A 16,806-nucleotide genomic window follows, 5' to 3' on the forward strand; every position below is an offset into this window, starting at 1 on the left:
GGGTAGAGCAGTGGACATCATCTACCTGGACTTGTGCAAACATCTGACACTGTCCCAAATGACATCCTTGTCTCTAAATTGGAGAGACATCAATCTGATAGGTGGACCACTCAGTGGATAAAGAACTGGCTGGCTGGCCGCATGAGAAGAGTTGTGGTCAATGGTTGAATGTCCAGCTGGAGACCAGTAACGAGTGGTGTCCCTCAGGGATCGGTGTTGGGACCGGTCTTGTTCAATATCTTTGTCAGTGACATGGAAGTGGGATTGAGTGTGCCCTTAGCAAGTTTGCCAATGACACCAAGCTGTGTGGCTCGGTTGATACGCCGGGGAGTGTTGGTCGATGAGGAATTTAACATGAGCCAGCATCAATGTGCACTCGCAGGCCAGAAAGCCAACCATATCCTCAGTTGCATCAAAAGGAGCGTGACCAGCAAGTCAAAGGAGGTGATCCTGCCCCTCCAGTCTGCTCTTGTGAGACCTTACTTGGAGTGTTGTGTGCAGTTCTGGTGTCCTCAGCATAAGAAGGACATGGAACTGTAGGAACAAGCCCAAAGGAGGGACACAAGGATGATCAGGGGATGGAGCACCTCCTGTATGAAGACAGGCTGAGAAAGTTGGGGCTGTTCAGCCTGGAGAAGAGAAGGCTGCGTGGAGACCTCATTGCAGCCTTCTAGTATCTGAAGGGGGACTATAAGGATGCTGGTGAGGGACTCTTCATTAGGGACTGTAGTGACAGGACATGGGATAACGGGTTGAAACAGGGAAAGTTTATATTGGCTATATGGAAGAAGTTCTTTACTGTTAGGGTGGTGAGGCACTGGAATAGGTTTTCCAAGGAAGTTGTGAAAGCTCTATCCCATGTGGTGTTCAAGGCCAGGTTGGACAAAGCCTTGGGTGACATGTTTTAGTGTAAGGTATCTCTGCCTGTGGCAGGCAGGTTGGAACTAGATAATTTTAAGGTCCTTTCCAACCCTAACTACTCTATAATTCTATGATTCTATATATCTTTCTATAGTACTAGCACCTCCTCACAATCTTAAACATGACATTTCATCTTGAGTTCCATTTTTTTTGTGTTGTGGAACCCTAACCTAGGTAGTAGGTGAGGTAAATGACAGTTTTAAGAAATTATTTTTAAAATAAATAAATTTAGAAGTCTGCTCAGCAGGCAGAAGAGACCATCAGGGAAATTTGAAGGATAGTGGAGAAGATGGGACAAACACGCAAATATGCAACAAATAGTGTGTATGAACATTGGAGGCTAGTCTCGTGACCATTACTATTTCAGCTGAATATGGGGAATGCCAAGATGCAAATATCCGGCCTTGGGTTGGGGAATAGCTTAAAAGTGGATTTGTGCGGGGGGTAGCAGAGAGAGTAAAAAGAAATACTGAGAATAACATCATCAGATTTTGAAATTATTCTCTGCAACAGCATTCTTGATTGGCATGAGAGGGGCCTGTTCTTATTTAACAATCCCAGAAAGCAGTGACTTGCAAAACTTGAATGGAGGTAGTGGGAATCTCAGGAAGACTGTCAGTTGATGTATGAAGATGCTGTACTACAGGAAATTTGTAGAAAAGAATTTGTGAAACATGTAAGCAGAATACAAGACCTAGAAAGAAATTTCAGTATGTGCAATATCTAGACAAATAGTGAGAATGGCAGGAAAGATGCTGATGCAGAGTGCTGAACTTGCACATCAGTGTAAATAAGAGGAGATGGAGCAGCTCAGGGCTGCAAAGTGACCACAATGTGTGTGTGTAGAATATTTTCTGAGAAGAAAAGATGGTCTCGGATAAAAGCAACTCCAAGTGAATTTTAAATAGGTAACATAAAGATACTCACTAATTTGAGATGGGGTGAAAGTTGAGTAGACAATTAGTATGAAGGCACTGTTCCATTTGTTGTTTGCAGTAAAGTTGCCATTGAAAAGTTGTAGTTTCTTTTGTGCTGAACAAAAGGACTATCCATGTTTTGATTTGAGCAATAATATGTGTAAAACATGTGAGAATAGTGTATACCATTTGAATCTGACATTTCTGACAGAAAATTCTCATATGTTTCTATCAGGAAACCAAGACATATCAAACTTCATCTTAATTCTAGCATGTATTAATTAATATCTCAACTTTCAAAATGGAATAACATCTTTCACTGAGCTGTTATTCAAGTACCTTTAATATTGCAAAAGCTAGACTGAAGTGACATGTGGATCAATAAGGCTGTTTTTGGAAGCAGTTTTGAGATTTTTGCCATATCTTTTGTTATAACTGCTCATATTGAAAACAACTACAGAAAGTGATGATTCTTGAACATTCATATAAAGGAAATTAAAAATCTCCATAGTGAGATTTGTTACTTCAGAAATGCAGAATTTAGTGATAAGTTAACTATGGAAATCAGGAATATTGGGGGGGGGGGGGGAGGGGGGGGGGGAGGTGTTAAAGTAGAAACCCTTGGCAAAACTAACAGTATTACAGCATCTTCTGAAATGAGTTCTGAGTTACTGTAGCTTCTAATGTAATGACAGTTGGGTTAGCAAACACATGTTGACAGATTAGGTTGCATGTGGTTTAGACAGTAACTTTCACTGCTCTCTGAAGCTATTGCTATGAAAAGACACAGGTGTAGCTGCACAAATTGTGAATCAATTTTTTTGTGATTTAGTCAACCTATGCGAGGATCTGTCATGTGAGAATCAGTTTCCCTGTCAATTCTCTGCAATTGTGTGTCTCCATACCTCTTGAAGGAAGAATCATCTGGAGAAGTAGCATCAGTTCACAATAGAGATATCATGACATTCAGCTGGTAGTTTAGGGTTTTGTAAACTTGATCTGTTGGTTGAAATTAAAGCCAAAATGAAATTGGAGAAAAAAAACATGTAACATTGCCTGTTAGATACTTTGAAAGGAATAAATGTAAGACAGTATAGACCTTTTCCATTCAGCTATTTTATTGTTTCTGAAAATTAGGAGTGAGACTGAAAATGTTTCTAGTTTTTTTCCCACATCTGTCACAGATGTAAAATGAATTCTGCACATAATCTAACTAAAAACTTTGAATATAGTTGTGGTTTGTTTGCTGTTATGTGTATATTTCATTAAATCCTGTACTCTGTGCTAACTAAATCTGTGTCTTAAATTGGTCTGGACAGGAAAGAAATGGCACTTTCTCATTTAACAGTACAGCTCCCTAGATGCAGTCAACCATGTCTGTTCACCTCAGTGCAAAAGAACACCTTTTTATTACTCTGAGTTCTGCAGGGACAGCTTAGCAAGGTTTTTTATGGCTCATACATCAATGGTATTGTTAAGCAATTTTCAGTTGCAGTGCTGCACTGCAACCTCATCTTCAAATTAAGCTTCGCATTAAAAACGTACAAAGTGTACCTTGTCAGTGGGTTTGCACAGTTGTAATTTAAGATGCTGTTTAGGTATTGAGTTTTGAAATAGTAAAGGAAAAGGCAAGCTTCGTCTTTTTGCAACTGATTTTGCACAGTGATGTTTTAGAAAAAAGCTATTTTATACATTGAACAAACTTAGGATAAAATGTTTTATGTACTTACAGAATCCCTTCCCTCAGTATGCTTGTTCCTTCAAAGTGGTGGCATCCGCTGAGTAGTCCACTTTCACTTCCACTGGGTAAACAAGACAACTGCATGTACAAAATATAATTGCTTTGTGCACGTCATATATACCACACTTTTCTTTGTTCACTGGCCTACATTGGTGTATTTCTTGTAAACCACGAGGATAAAAACTGTTGAATAGTCTGTGTGACCAAAGGTAATTTGGAGAGCAAGAACAGGAGGTAAAACAGATTGTACTTTAAAACAGAGCCTGAGAACTTGCTGTATATTATTTTAGGGTTTAAACGAATGCCGCAGTTTATTGGTTTGGGGTTGGATTTTTGTTGGTTTTTTTTTTCCATAGTGTCTAATTTTACAGTTCCTTCTAACTCTAAATTAAAAATTGGAGTTCTAGCTGTAAAAGTGTGTTAGAGCTGATAGGCATGACTGCCGTTTTCTGAAAGGCATATAGAGATCAGCAGCACATGGTTCACATAGTAAATGGTGCACTGTCAGTGACTTGCTGTAAGAAGATATAAACTCAGATACAGCAATTTATATTTTCTATCTTCTGCAAGCCTGGCTAAGGCATATGTAGATTCTGGAATGTAATTTCTAGAGAGTCCCAGGAGAAAGCTTGACGCTGTTATTAGCTAAAGAAACTTTACTATATGTGAGGAAGACCGTAGGAAAATGTCATATTTGACACTGATATTAAACTAAAGGCAATTTCACATAGTGAAAGAGAAGCATTTCATCATCTCTTTGAATAAAAGTGGTAAGTCATCCTTGTACTAAATTCATTTCCCCATTTGCTTGTATTCTAAATATTGTTAGTCCTAATCTTCCACTTTTTTGAAAGAATAAATGAAAGCAAGTTTCCTATAAGTAATTTTAAAATAATAACCACACTTTCTGGAATCCTAAATACATTATGTCTGGTCTTGATACTTCAGTTTACAATAGTAATAGTAAAATTATCATAGAATCCTGTAGATTAAAAAAGGTGTTTTTTTCAGATAGAGGCAAAGAGAAACAATGCAAAAAGATTATTTCCATCACAATCAGACATTGTATTCTTAGGGGTTTTTAAGAAAAGCATTCTGTTCATGTTCATTTGCTGGTGGCTGTAAAGATGCTGAGCAAAGGCTGAATCAGAACATTAGAATGATTTTTTTTTTCTGTTCATCTGTATAAAATGGTTTGACATGTTACTGTGATGACTGTTTAAGTAATAATTGTTGTCTGATTGTAGGTAGTAGGAGAAGAGGGAGTTATGCTGTGGGTTTGTAGATGTCTGTTCTATAACAAGATCAGTATTCTCCAATTGCAAATGGTTTAAAGAGTTGTACTGGTGAGTTGAAAGTCAGTGGTATAACTTGACTTAGAGGAAACCTTGGGAGTTGCATTTGTCAAGTGGCTTGGAAAACTGTTCATGCATACCCAGTATCCAAAGCTTCATTGGCAGCAGATAAAGAACTGAAAGGTCATTCTTCCTCTTGCAGTATGATGGTTTGTTGACATATTTTGACATGCTGGTACAATGCTGAAAGGTTTTGACCTTACTGCAACACTGAGGGACTTAGAGTTTGTTTGGCTATCTAATGCTTGTAGATTTTCACACATGCTGGGTTTTGCTCTACTCCTTTTTCTCTCCCTCCTGGCCCCACTTGAATTAGTAAATTAATCTTAAACAAAAATAGATGTAAATAGAAGAGAGAGTTTATGTTTATTTTTGCCACTTAGAACTATAAATAGATAAGTTTCTTCAAAAATAATTTGCTTTTTAAAAATTTGCCATGGCAACTTGCTGACCTTATAGTGCTGGGTAAGATACGTTTGTTTATAGGCAAGAGAATCAAAAGCGGTGAAGAGTACTGATTTCTGCTAGCTTACTGATTTGATAGTTTACTGTGTGAAGATGATAAAATTCTGTGTTCTTCTGCAAGTTAAAACAGAGATGCATGTGCACACTCTTAACACATTTATACATACACACACATATATGGGCATACCTCTGCTTTTCACAAATGTTCTAGATACATTTAGCTTTCCAATAGCATTTGACATGAATTATTGTCATCTTTATTTAACAATACCTGAACACTATAAAAATGAACATGTAGTTTATTAAACTTTTTTTTAATTTACCTCAGTAGTAATGATTTTAGATTTTACCCGTCATACCCTTTTTAACAGCGTGATTGAATAACAGAGCATGAAGAGTTTGTCCATTGAGACCACACTTACACCTAGCATTGCCATGTTAATTGTTCGGCTGATCCTTGCAGGTTGTATTATTTTGTATCAAAACTAATTTTTGTCAAAGCAAAATAAAAAAAAAGGCCATGCTGTATTCATATTGGCATTTACATTTGAATAATTTATACTAATTAATTATATATTTTCATGCTTTTTCTCCTTAGATATTGTATTTAATATGGACATGAAATTGTGATTTTCATTATAATTTACTTCTATTACTTAAGCCTTTTTCACTACTAGATTGTGGCATTCTCAACTTTAGAAGTAGTAAATGAAGCACTACGTAGCTTTTAATTATTTTTTGTTATGTTTTTCTGTACTGTCTTAAATATTATCATGTCACAAGAGACTCGTGTAGTGCAGATAGAGCATTTTCAGCTTCCATCCACGTTACTGCAAGGCTTCAGCTCCAATTTTCCTGTTATTTCTCATTCAGATTAGACAAGCATCTAAGTTTATGTACAATAAGAGCTGACAGCATAGATCCTGCTATGCTTGCCAAAGGCCTGGTTGCAGACACTCCACTATGTCAAAGAATGTCAACCCCCCACAGACCTTACCTTTCAGAATTCCTTGTAATTTTTAATTGACATTTACATGTGACATTTTCAATGTAATTCTTAGTGTTGAGTCTTTATCTGTCTAGTAACAGTTAAAACCAAACCAAATCAAAACAAAAAGAATCCCTTCCTGTAAACTATGATTTCATATATTTTTCATTTAACAAGGTCAAGTTGCTGAGCTGAAACTCAAGAATGACCAACTCCCCCTTCCTTCATGTAATTCTATATTTGCTAGTCTAATCCATTTCAAATGACAATTGAGGAGGGTAGTAAGAGTATAAAGTGGAATTTAACTCTTAGTACTAATGAACAAAGCATATTACAATTACTAGGTATTATGCACTGAAAGGACAGAGATTTTGAGAAAATTTTAAGAATACTAATACAGATTTTCCTTTGAGTCGGGTATTTGAATACTGAAAGTGGTACCTTCATACCAATATTCATGAGACATATGCACATAAACAGCATATTGCGAATGAAGTGAAACCAGCAAGTATATAATTTAGCTTCATGTTGCAGTGTGTTTTGCTTCCTTGCCTTGAGAAATCTGAAGTTTTCAATTGGTTTAAAATACCAAAAGCCTAATAAATTAGCATGAGCATAATTATGCACCTCTTGAAAGTTAGAATGAAGTACTACAGTTGATCATAAATGTCACAAAGTAAAGAAGCAAAAGAAGCATTTTGTCACAAATAATGCTGCTTTTCTTCTAATTAGTTAATTTACATTTTGCAAATTAAGGGCAAGATTCAGACAGAAGATAATCTAGTAGCATATCATAGCTTTACTGACCTGTGTTTGTATATGCCAAATTTAAGTTAATTAGAAATGTAGATGCTGTTTGTTTTATCTGTCAAAAAGCTCATCTTAAAAGAAAAAAATCTAGACACACTTTTTCCCCCAACATTTATCATCTAAATAATAGTCTTGCCAAGATGGCAGCCTCATAATAAACTCTTTTCAGTGGAGTGATGGGTAATGAAGCTTGCTTGTGAAGGCAGCGAAAAATGTTGTCTAGCCAAATGTGTGAATATGATGGCTAGAGAATCAGTGGACTTTCTCAGTCATCAATCTTTTTAGTAGCCTCTTATACATCTGAATATTTTGATAGATGATCTAATAATTGAGTTATCTATCTTTCTAACTATCAGAGTTGCATAAAAATTATTCTCACATGCTATTGAATATTATATATATTGGGCACCCAGTAAATTTTTCAAAAAAGGGTCCAAGAGGTGGAGGAATTTAGTTGTGTCTTAAGCATCCTTTAATATATTAAATGATAAACTACTATATATAGAATATAAAACTATTTTACTAATATAGGAAGAAAGTAAACCATGTCAATAGCTTATTACAGATAAGACTCACGGTAAATAAAGTACATGAAAACATGAGACTGGTATGTTAGTGCAGGATCTAATTGAAATTTGAGGTATGAGTAGATTCAGGAGCCAGTTAATGGACAGTAGTAGTCATATTTACACACAGTTGCACAAAATTCCTTGTGTCTAGGAAGTCTTGGCTGAGGGGAAAAAAAATAAAGTCACTGTGGAGTCCAAAGTTACCACTCAGATCTCTGTGAAAGCAGTTTCTCTTTATTAAAGATGAGACTGAAAAGTATGTATTGAAACTGCCCACATCTTGTTTTTTCTGGGTGATTGTGCAATACGGATTTGCGTCTCCAGAGCACAAGAATTTGCTTTCCTAGGAAACTAATATTGCATAACAGAGGCATTCAGGGTATTTGGATGAGTTGCAGTGAACACATCATCAGATGTGTCTTTCTAGGGCTTATAAGTAGAAAAACAAAACAATTTATGGTTTTGTTGGTTTTTCTTTTTTAAACACTACACTTCAAACAGACATTATACACTTCTAGGCTTTGGATGCATTTCTGCTCAAAAGGATCAGGTAAAAATTATTTTAATAGTAATTAAAATATTTTTGCAGTAAGAGTATTTTCAATTCACATATCTTTTTTCCCCCTCAGTTTTACCATTTATGTTTGATTACATGCTTTTCTATAGGTTGTAAAATGTTCCTTCTTGTAAATTCTTGAAAACTGTATGTGGGGAGCTCATTTTTTAAAAAAATGCAGTTACTCTGAATTACAGTGTATTTAATTTTTTAGTACTTCTCTTGTCTACTTCATAATTACAGCAAGATACAAACAAGTGCATTTTATGAATGGTTCTGCAGTTTAGCAAGTGGCTTTTCTTTCTCTGGTCAGAACTAGATTGATCAGGATGCTTTCTTGAGGATATCAAGAAGTTGTTCACTTTTTGCAGAATATTAATGAAAAAGTATCAAAGGGATATGCTTTATAGTTACTACCTGCTTAAAGGAGGAAGACAAAGATGGATTTCAAGGAGTTGGATGTTACCATCATTTGACAAGTACTTTGTGAAAGTACCATTGTGCCTCATTGGACCTTGCCACTGCATACTGATCTACAAATTTAACAGTTTTAGCTGTCTCACTGACAGTGGTTGTGACTCATGCTTAGTGAGCAAAGTCCTTGATGTTTAGGAGTTCTTGTTAAACATGCATAATTAGTTTGATACATTTTGGATACACGTAAAGCAAGACACTGAAATAAAATTATTTGAATAACAAAAATATAAAAACTAACAATAAAAATTTGGTTTGGAAGTTCAACACTTGTAATATTTCATTCCACATAAGCAGCCTATGTTTTTGTTTTCTATAATGCTTACATCGATTTTATGCAATCTTAAATTACGTAAGTGTAATTTCACATATGCATAATTTAAACCTAGAACTAAGGCATTAGAAAACAAATTAGGTTAAATTATTCTCTCTCATTACTTGGGGAGTTTTAATATAAGAAAGCTAAAAAGCTTCTGAATATATAAATTTGTAAGCAATTAACTGGAATTTATCAAAGCCAATGTCTGATTTTCTTTACTATATATGGCTTCTTCTGATTTTAAGAAAATTGGCAGTCATTGTAGCTAGTATTTGTAGCATGTCTACTTGAGAACACACTGAGCTCCTGTGCATAGTGTGTTATACAAACTTACGTATGTATTTGTGTGTATGATTTTAGAGTGTTAATATCTTAATTTAGGAAAGAGCTCTTCATTTCCCGCTCCTAATCAAAATAGCAAGCATCTGTGTTCCTTCTGGTTTGTCATTTGATTAGCGTGCCCTCATCCATCACTAGTCTGATATGAACATCCAGAAATCATGTCCTTTTGTTTTAAATGATAAATATGCCTTTGTCATGAATACTTACAGACATTCCAAGATTTACATCTGAATTGTCAGAGTGTAACTGCATGGCTTCTCTGATGTGTGACATTATTAGTGAAATAAAGAACTTCTTAATTTTTTTATGGATAGGCCTTAAATATTGACGCTACAAAGCTGGTTTAGCTGTGATGCTGAAAAAAAAATTGTCCTTTTTTCTAAGATGTGTTGTTTATCAGCAACAATCAGCTGCAGAAGAGCCTCTGTGGACATTCTTATTGCATGGTCCAAGCCTGTCTCTTCAGGTTTCATTATTTAAGTCTGATGTCTAGTTAGCTCTTATAAAAACTAATACCATCTGAAGTACCAGGCTTCCAGTGGGCATACAACCAACATGAATTTTTTTTCAATCTGACTAATCTTATTAAAGACAGTATCTCTTTAAACTTGAGCTTTGTTTCAGTGTCTGGATCAATTGCATCTTCTAAATTCATTTCTGTGAATGTTTCACTGCATGTTTCAGTAGATGAAATACATCTCAATTAAATTATATTCTGCAAATTTTTTAATTTAAAAAATATTGCAAATACTGGTGTTTAGACTAAAGCTTTACTACCATTTTTACTGTGTCTTGATCCTACCAAGGCAGAAATAACTACTGTATTGCTGGCTTTCCATTGTTGAAATAGTACAGTAATTTAAAATGTTTTTAAAGGCAGACACCTAGATGGCATTTTATCAACTACTTGTAGCAAAAATTGAGTGTGTCATGCAAATATGTAATTTAATTTTTAGTACCCACAGAACGCAACTGTTCCTTGAAATCTTTGGATTCATTTACACATGATAAAACATCATTTCCTGTATTTCTTTGCAGCTCTTGCATTTATTGTGTCCTGAGTTTTTTATGATAAAAATAATTTTGTGTTCTAAGTGCTGTAATGCTGAAACTGAATCTTTGAAATTTACAATTTCATGATACTCCAATTAATAGTCTTTGAAACTTACAAAATGTTTTAGAGAGAAATTTAGGGGAGGGTCCCACAAAATTATTTAAAGACCCATGATGAGCTTATAATTACAATATTTTGTCATATATATAATAGACTGCTCTATTAAGGGCTTTTTCCACCTTTTTATTGTTCTTTACCTCAGAGACTTTGACCACAACATATTTCATGTAATCAAGTTGATTTGATTGCAAGTTTTTTAGACTATAAAGCCATATAAAACTGATCACATAATTATTACATTATTTTATCTCTTTATTTGGAATGTAGTCTTTACTTGATTTTAAAGTAGTGAAAGGTACCCGTATTTCAGGCTCTCTGTAGAAGAGTAATTTTGAAAGTATATTCTCATGTATTTGTTTCAAAAGGAGAAATACCTCGCATCCTTTGCAACAAAGCCCAGTAAATTGAGATTTTCTGGCATATGAAGGATGCATGTGAGTTTTTGAGACACTGAAGCTGTAACCCAACTTGGAGAAGACAATGATGGCGGTGAGATCTGTCCAGAGTTAATCAGCTGCAGAATTTGTAAACTGCGTATGTGTCAAAGTTGAAAATGTTAGCACTCTGATAGAAGCTTGAAAAGGTTAGACCTGATAAAAGCCATCAGCAGTTAAAGAAAGTGATTTATGAGAATGTAATGACACAAAATGCCTCATTTATCACTCATATATAGATAGGTTAAGATTTCTGTGTCATACTTTAAAAACTTGACCACTTAGAATTGTCAAAATAGGTACTTAATTGCCCATCATACATTTCAGTTCAAATTTCCTCTTCTTGAATTTTGGTGATTTTACTGTTTTGTTTTTCATATGGTTCTTTTTAAAGTCATTCATATTTCATATTTATTTCATATTTGTTTCAAATGGTTCTCAGTGCTTTGTTAGAACTTTTATTAGGTAAAGCTGTTGATTTGAGTGCTATCCAAATCTTGTTGATTTACAATTTCGTTCAGCCTAACTGTAAGGAAAATAACTGAAGGTTTCATTTTATTTTGTTTTATACCACTAATTCTTATCAAGAGTTTACAGCATTCTAATTCAATCCTTACATTTCCTCTCCCAACTGAAATAGGAGAATTAAACGTGAGATCCATCAATTGGTTTCCAGTTCCAGTCACTTAAGTTACTGTTTATCTCCATATGAATTAAATTTAATCTAAAACTACCAGTATTGTTAGATTCAAACACAAAATAAAAATGTGAGGAAAAATGCACAGTAGTGTATTATGCTTTTACTGGTTTGATTTGAGAATAACAGCAAGCAAATCCCATAGATACGAGATGGTTTGTGGGGTTTTTTAAGCTGTCCACGGTTTTACCGTAATGCTGAAAAAAAATATATAACAAACATGGGTAAATCCTCATTAGGGAACTACCGTTAAGAACAAATTTGTAAAATAAAGCAGCTACTCTAAAGTCATTGCACTAAAATACAGGTTCAGTTTGAAAGAAGAAGTGTAGTAATGAAGTTTGTAAGCTTTAGCTACTTATTTTTTTTTAAACTATTTCATCCTCTTATTTCTTCATTTTATACAGAAAATGAAAAAAAGAACAGAAATTAGCCTGAACAGAGTAATTTTAATTTTTAATATCAGAAAACCTTACCTTTTCATTAGCTCTCACAATTTATGGCCCTGGTTGTATAGCATTTTGTTTGTTCAGTGATGACCTTCCAGGTTCGATTTAAAAAGAAGTCAGAGGCATTTGTCATGTCTGCTTGATCTTGTCCAGAGGTACCTGTTGTAATTAAAAAGGACTAATAAGGTTGTTTATAATATAACAGTCTGAGAGCCCTAAAAATTTCTTTCAGAGAGTAACTTATTTTTTTTTTCTGTCTTAAGGAAAAAATCTGTAATCTCACTTTAGGCTGTGCTGTGTCTTTTCAACATTTAGTTGCGAAAGCACTTATACTTTGAAAAACTTAGCGTAGTTTTAAGAGATATGCTGTTATAATTTGCTCATTAGTAATACCTTTGCAAATACTCAGTAATAATGTGGCTACAGTATAGATGTGCCCTATATTTAATTGGTGTATGTGGAAGCTATGAGGACATGCTAGGAAACAGTGAATTCCTTTCATGATGTAGAAAACCCCACACTTATTAACATGTCTATTGCAAAAATCTGTGATACATTAACATAGTAAGTTCTCCTTCTTAAGAAAAAAATCCAAATTAAGAAAATCTCGTTTATTCCATTTTAAGCATTATTAAAGTACTGCTGTAAGTAGGTGTTATTGCAGTGATATTTTACATTATGTGTCAGATTTTTTACAACTGACTGATCATTTTTCCCTTCATATGTCCTTGTTTTGCTTCCTCTCTTCTCTTACCTCCCCCATTTCAGCATCATCCAGCAATACTGCTTTTTATAGGCATGCATATAAGGTAAACAAAAGCGTACTAAAACCAATGGAATTTGAATGTTTGAAAGAAATGTTTGCCTCTCTTGTAGGGTATGTAACAACACTGTAGTATTGTCAGGCTACCATACATCATTTAAATACCCTTAGCAAAAGCAAAATCTTGACAATTCAGTAATCTCATCATGTGATTTCAAGAAGGCTTTTTTCATATCTACAATTGAGACAAATTTATGTTGTATGTATTTATGGTTGTTAAACTCAAAATTGTCTCATTTCATTAATTTTTAACATTGTGCTCTCTTAATGACTATGAAGAAATGTATTAAAATGCCTTAATTATAGGGCTAGAAGAGAAAGTGCAAGTCTTTTTAGCATATGATCTTTCAATTGTTCACTAAAGGATAAAGAGGGCATTCAAGCGTGGTTTAGATAACTGTCAGCAATAATAAAATGCAAGGTAGTTTGTAGAGCCTTTAAAGACCTTTCGGGGAAATAGATTTAATTAAAAAACAATAAAATGGACTTTTCAATTCAAAGAAATCCAAAATGTTATAAAATTTCAGAATTTTACTGTATTAAGTGTAGTGTGTGTTTCCAAGGATGATGAAGAATAGCTGTAAAAATATTCTGTAGTTGACACAGCAGTGATAGCTTTATTTTGTGTATATAGCTTTAGCTTTTAATGTGTGTGTCTTTTAGCTTTTAATACACATATATAGATAGCATATTAGAACATATTTTAGGTTTTCTTAGCAGAGTGATTTTATCTGTTTGGGGTTTTTTAGTTTGTTATGCTTTTAAGGAATTACTGCTGTTGCTTTGCGGGGTTGTTTTGTTCTTTTTTTTTTTAATCTGGTGAACATTTACCTTCTTAATGTAAAATTATGTTGTTACATCACAGAACAATATAACTGACATATTGGCAAATGTTCATTTGCCTGTTTGGTAAGGTCAGTAGACTCCTACTCATCATCTTACTTATTGTGAAAATACATTTCACAGTATGTTTATAATTTCTGCTTTTTTCTCATGAAATCAAAAATTGCATTTTCTAGTAATGTTTTTGCATGGTGTGTTGAAAAGTTTACATAGACACTTGTTCTGCACTACTGACTTATATGACTTCTGGCAAATTAGGGACAACTTATCTTGCATATGGCAAGCAGTGGTTTATAAACAACATTGACTGCTGTCTTTATATAGTGGTTTTGCTCCCTTGCTTACCCTCATGCTTTTGTGAGGAAGTTTTTATAAGCTGTTTTCTCTCATCCTGGTGCACACACATGAATTGCATTGACCAGTTGGTTTGTCATAGTGAGTACCAAATGAATCTGCATCCAAGTTGTCATTGTGTAGTAAGGTTTTTTTACAGAAAAATCAAATTCACCAAAGTGCATTTTCCACAAATGCTAAAACTCTGTCAGATTTGTAGTTGCAGTTGCTGGCCCAAGTACATTATAAAACATGTTCACAATGAAAATATGACTTAAATATTTAGAGTCTTTGCTGTATCCTCTAGTAGATTATGTTTGGATTATTAATTCCTATCAGTGTTCACTTTGTCACTAACTGATCATAGAAATACAAAATTATCCCTATTAGTGGATTTGGTGATTTCTCTTAAGAAAAATAGTGTTTGTTTTCTGCTTGCACACATGCCTTGAACTGCAGCACAAATGAATAGCACAGCCTCTGTATCATGCACTGGGCAATGACCGTGTGAGAAAGATAGCTAATCATAATAGCTAAAATGTACAAATATGTGACACTGTTCTACATAAAAGTCTCACTATTTTCTTTGCTGCTGGGCTTCCTGAAACTTGAGGACTCAGAAATACCCAAACTGCAACCAATAGTTAGCATGTCCAGCCTCAGTACAAGCTTAGGATTTCATGATGCAAATAAACAACCACAATAGAATAATGATGTTTGTTTACACTGTTATGCCTTACGATTCTTAGTGGCTGATTCTCATGCATTTGCCTCTGGACAATGGACAGGGTAAGCTGTAATGGCTACAAATTTAGCTTTGAATCTCTGTTCCATCATTGATCCCTTTTGTACTACCAAGCAAATTACTTGTTGTTTCCGTATTTAAAATTCACTAACTATAAAAGCCTGATACTGCATCAAAATTTTGCAAGGTCAGACTTAAAACTGATAGGATGCTTTCTTAAAACTCAAGGTAAAAGAGGCTACAGATGCAGATATATGAGTACACTCTATTATAAAATAATCTCTATTCTTACATAAGAAGTGTAAACCTAAGCACAGATCTTCTCATAACTTTGATTTTTCTTATCACCATTTATGGTGTGTCAAGGAAGAGAAAAAGAATCCAGGAGTACTGTCTGTGCTTTGGCATAAAACATTATGAAAACAACATAAAGTTCCAGATGTTTTTTGGCTTGTGTTAAGGAGATAAAGGATAGGATTCTAAGACAAATACAAATCATGTCAGACTACCACTCAAATCATGCTTCTCTGCAAAATGTCCAGGGGAAAAAGTTCAGACAGAACAGTCTGTTTTCTCGCTGTTATGGAAAAGACTTTCCCAGTTGTAAAAGCATACTGTACTGTCTTTTGTGTCTTGTGCTTTTTTAGCCCTTCTCTTTAGCCCTTCTCTGTAAAATCATCATGTGGATGTCTGAAAATTAATACCCTTGCTTGTAGATTATTTTCTTTATTATTTAATTGCCACAAGACCAATAGGATATAATAGCAGTAAGACCTTTAGTCTGCTGAGCATCTGCCCTCTCCCTGACTTGAAAATACCACAAAATGAGGCTGGGTCTGTGGAATTGGCATGGTGGAAGATTCCCCTTCCTGTGTAAGTCTCAGGGAAACATCTGCATCATAATGGTAGATATTATCTCAGAATATATATGTATATGTGTATATGAGTGTACAGATGTATGTCTGAATTACATAGACATAACTAAAATGTGAAATTTAAACATAATAGTGTAATGTTATCATAGTCTTTTTTTAGCATACCAGTAAAATAATTTAAAATAGTGCTTAGCTGTTGGTAAAAATATTTCTTTTATCTCTACTATAATACTCTCTCCCTGGTTTTGCTATTATACATGAGTGAATGTGTCTGAACTGAAACAAGTAGAAAAAAATGACTTTTTAACAACTAAATATATTAAATTTAATTGCAGATAGGATGAGAAACCAAAAAAAAGGCTGTTTAGCATCACAGGATATTGTATTACCTATGGAGAAATGCACTTTGCTGCATGAGTCTTTTCTATGACATGAGGGAATTTGTGTAGAGCATTCCTTTCAGTAGCTCCCACTGTATGTTTTAGAGTATTAATTACCCAGTCAGATTTTATTAGAGCCCATTGAGTTTTGCATAATTAAAATTGTAGCAACAGCTAAATGGTATAAGATGTGGAATGCAGAATCTTTGCCAAGTGTTCATCTCTGGGGTTTCAGAGGAGTGGATGAGATGGGGAAGCTTAGAAGTCCGATACTTAAAAAGAAAATAAATATGACATGGATGTGTATTTACCTTTGTATAAAATACTGAAGTTAAGTATAATAGATTGCTATGTTGTTCTTGTGGAGCAGCAATATTATGTGTAGAGTTTCTAAAATAGTTACTAATTTTAAAAAGCAAAACTTTATAATTGCAGTATTGGGTAACTGTAGGCTGGTTTCTGTACACCTGTAAGTTAAATGTTTTGGATGTAGTGTGAGAAAAGTTGTTTATTGTCTAGATGGTATCAAAGGCATATAACTGAAAAACAAACAAAAAAAATTGGATTTTACATTGTGTGGCCATTATGGGTGTATA

General features: G+C 34.3%; 1 protein-coding gene across 5 annotated transcripts in view; it reads left to right on the top strand.

The window, feature by feature from the left end:
• Positions 1-16,806, top strand: part of CDIN1 (CDAN1 interacting nuclease 1) — a 125,390-nt gene that overhangs the window by 63,248 nt on the left and 45,336 nt on the right. The gene's annotated exons all lie outside the window — the stretch shown is intronic.

The sequence above is a fragment of the Melopsittacus undulatus genome, chromosome 4 (genome assembly GCF_012275295.1).
Source record: "Melopsittacus undulatus isolate bMelUnd1 chromosome 4, bMelUnd1.mat.Z, whole genome shotgun sequence".
NCBI lineage: Eukaryota > Metazoa > Chordata > Aves > Psittaciformes > Psittaculidae > Melopsittacus > Melopsittacus undulatus.